A 4,118-nucleotide genomic window follows, 5' to 3' on the forward strand; every position below is an offset into this window, starting at 1 on the left:
TCGCGCCTAGGGGGCTTGTGGCCTCCAGTGGTGGCCTCTGCCTTGGTTCTCACGCCCGTGCGTATCTTCTGTTCTGGAAAAAATCTTTTCGGAGGTTTTATTCCGTTTGGACTCCGTTTAATATTCTTCTCTGAAAAGGGTCAAAAACAACGGAAAAAACAGGAAATGGCACTTGGCACTGAGTTAATAAGTTAGCCCCAAAAAAGATATAAAATACATACAAAACATTCAAAGTTTGACAAGATAATAGCATGGAACCATCAAAAATTATAGATACGTTGGAGACGTATCAAGCATCCCCAAGCTTAACTCCTGCTCGTCCTCGAGTAGGGAAGTGATAAAGACATAATTTTTGATGTGGAATGCTACCTAGCATATTTGTCCTTTGTAACTTCTTTCATGAGACTCTCAATCATGAAGAACATGGTGCTATCATGAAGCACAAGTGTGGAAAAATATAGTAGCATTGTCCCTTCTCTCTTTTTCTCTTTTTTTGTTTGGGAAACTTTGGCCTTTTTTTATTTTCTCACATGGGACAATGCTCTAATAATGATGATCATCACACTTTAATTTACTCACAGCTCAATGCTTAGAACGATGAGGACTCTATAGGAAATGCGTCCGGCAGTGTACCGGGATGTGCAATGATCTAGCTTGGCGTATGACATTGAAAACATCTCGCTAGCTATCTTACGATCATGCAATGGCAATATGTAAGTGACGGCACAAGTCATGAGACGGAACGGTGGGAGTTGCATGGCAATATATCTCGGAATGGCTATGAAAATACCATAGTAGGTAGATATGGTGGTTGTTTTGAGGAAGGCATATGGTGGGTTTGTGCACCGGCGAAAGTTGCCTGGCACTAGAGAGGCTAGCAATGGGGGAAGGTGAAAGTGCATCTATACCATGGAATCACATTAGTCATGAAGAACTCACATACTTATTGCGAGAGTTTTTATTAGTAATTGAAACAAAGTGCTAAACGCATACTCCTAGGGGAAGGGTTGGTAGGTGTTAACCATCACGCGATCCCGACCGCAACACAAAGGATGACAATCAATAGATCAATTATGCTCCGACTTCCTAACATAGCGGTTCACCATACGTGCATGTTATGGGAATCACTAACTTCAACACAAGTATTTCTAGATTCACAACACCCTACTAACATAACTCTTAATATACCAAATCCATGTCTCGAAACTATTTGAGAGGAATCAAACTTCTCTTTCTAATCAATGCACATGAAGATGAAAGTTTTATTGTATCCTCTTTGGGTGCCTATCACCTTTGGGACTACTTTCATAGCACAAGCCAACTACCAAGTTACTTAGAGAGATCACTCTCAAAAAGATATAAGTGAAGATCGAGAGTTCTTATTTCTCCAATATATAACACCACCGTGCTCTAAAAGATCTAAGTGAAGCACTTAGAGCAAAGTTATCTAGCTCAAAAGATATAAGTGAAGCACATGTGAGCTAAATTGCCTAACTCAAAAGATATAAGCGAAGCTCAAAGACTATTCTAGAAAATTCACGATGAGTGCATCTCTCTCTCAAAAGGTGTGCAGAAAGGATGATTGTGACACAACAAAAATAAAATACTCCTACGATACAAGACGCTCCAAGAAAAACACATATCATGTGGTGAATAAAAATATAGCTCCAAGTAATGTTACCGCTGGATTGAAGACGAAAGAGGGGATGCCTTCCCGGGGCATCCCCAAGCTTAGGCCTTTTGGTGTCCTTGAATTTGGCTTGGTATGCCTTGGGCATCCCCAAGCTTGAGCTCTCTCCACTCTTTATTCCATTGTCCATGAGAACATCACCCAAAACTTGAAAACTTCACAACACAAAACTTAAACAGAAACTCGTGATATCATTAGCACAAGAAAACAAACTACCAACTTTTTAGGTACTGTACAAAACTTGATTCTATTTATATTGGTGTTAGATTACTGTATTCTCACTTTTCCATGGCTAATAACCCCCCCCCCCCCCCCCCCGATACTATCCATAGTTTCATCAAAATAAACAACCAACACAACAAAAACAGAATCTGTCAAAAACAGACCAGTCCGTAGCAATCTGTATACTTCGTATACTTCTGGTATCTCAAAAATTCAGAACAATTACGAAAGTTTGGGAAAATGGCATATCAACCAGCAGCAAAACGAATCAACTCAAAAGCTCTTACTGGATAAAAATTAAAAATAATTTCGTTAGCGAAAAGTTTCTGTCTTTTTCCAGCAGGATCAAACAACCATCACCAAACTAGTCATAAAGGTTTTACTTGGCTCAAACACAAAAAGAAACACAAAAGACACAATCATAACAGAATTATGATGGTATGGACGCAACAAAACAGAAATCAAAAAACAAATATAAATTCATTGGGTTGCCTCCCAACAAGCGCTATTGTTTAACGCCCTTAGGTAGGCATAAGTTTTATTGTATCGTCGTCTTTGGTGCTCAAACCATAAGTAGGGTGCACACTCATCAGCTTAAGGTCTTAATCTCTCTTACTAGATGGTTCACCACTAATTTTAGGAACAAAAACAGACTTGGTGGCCTTATTGTGGGCAAAAATTGGAGTGTTCTGCACAGCAGCAAAAGCGGAACCCAAGTTGGTTATAACCCTCTAGTTTGCCAATCCTAGCGGAATCATGACCTAGTTTTTCGTTAACTGTGGGTTCCCTCTCCTTTAGATTTTTCAAAGTCATTCCCACCTTGGATCCATACTGAGTGATTTGATTGTGGATCTTTTTATCCAAATTCTCAATGAGTTCAATCGTAGCAACTTTATTTTCAATGATATCCAGCCTACGCATCACATGTTCCAAAGTTAAGGTGGTTCCATTAACAATGAGTGGGGGTGAGCCTACCAAATTTATCAAAGCATCGTAAGAATCAACGGTATGGCTACCCAAGAAGTCTCCGCCTACGATGGTGTCAAGAACATACCTATTCCAAGGGGAAATACCCACATAAAAGGTGTGAAGCAGGACGGTAGTGGATTGCTTACGAGTAGATCTATTCTGGGCATTGCAAATCCTATACCAAGCATCCTTTAAATTTTCTTCCTCAATTTGTTTAAAATTGAGAACTTCACTCTCGGGAGTATCGTTCGAAGCGGTGGGTCTAGCCATGAGGACAGGTACACTATCCCACACAAGCAGGTAGAAAGCAAGCGAAAGAAAAGGGAGAACGAAAAAGGCAAATAGTTTTGTAAATTTTTGTAAACGAAAGAAAAGGGTGAACGAAAAAGGAAAATATTTTTGTAAATTTATTTTTTTAGAAGTGGCAGAGAGGAAAACGAGAGGCAAAAAGTAAATGCAAGAGATGAGTTTCCGACACTTACTTGGATAAGCTTCACTTGATGCTCCCCGGCAACGATGCCAGAAATTGGCACGTTGATGGGAGACTATTCTTGACTTGATCCTCCCCGGCAACGACGCCAGAAATTCTTCTTGCTACCTCTTGAGATTGCGTTGGTTTTTCCCTTGAAGAGGAAAAGGTGATGCAGCACAGTAGCAATAAGTATTTCCCTCAGTTCTGAGAACCAAGGTATCAATCCAATAGGAGTATCAAGCCAAGTTTCCAAAGTACCTGCGCAAAAACAGCAAACTTGCACCCAACGCTACAAAGGGGTTGTCAATCCCTTCACGATTGATTGCAAGGTGAGATCTGAAGGGGGAAAGTGCAACGAAGTAAAAGTGTAAGGCTGAAAATATGATCTGAAGTAGACCCTGGGGCCACAGTGTTCACTAGAGGCTTCTCTCAAAATAGCAAATATCACAATGGGTGAACGAATTACTGTCGAGCAATTGATAGAACCGCGCAAAGTCATGACGATATCTAAGGCAATGATCATACATATAGGCATCACGTCCGAGACAAGTAGACCGATATTGTTTGCATCTACTACTATTATGACATCTATCCAGCATGCATCTAGTGTATTGAGTTCATGACGAACAGAGTAACGCCTTAAGCAAGATGACATGATGTAGAGGGATAAATTCATGCAATAGATATAAACCCCATCTTTTTACCCTTGATGGCAACAACACGATGCGTGCCTCACTACCCTTCTGTCACTGGGTGAGGTCACCG

The sequence above is a fragment of the Hordeum vulgare genome, chromosome 4H (assembly GCF_904849725.1).
Source record: "Hordeum vulgare subsp. vulgare chromosome 4H, MorexV3_pseudomolecules_assembly, whole genome shotgun sequence".
Taxonomy (NCBI): Eukaryota; Viridiplantae; Streptophyta; class Magnoliopsida; order Poales; family Poaceae; genus Hordeum; species Hordeum vulgare.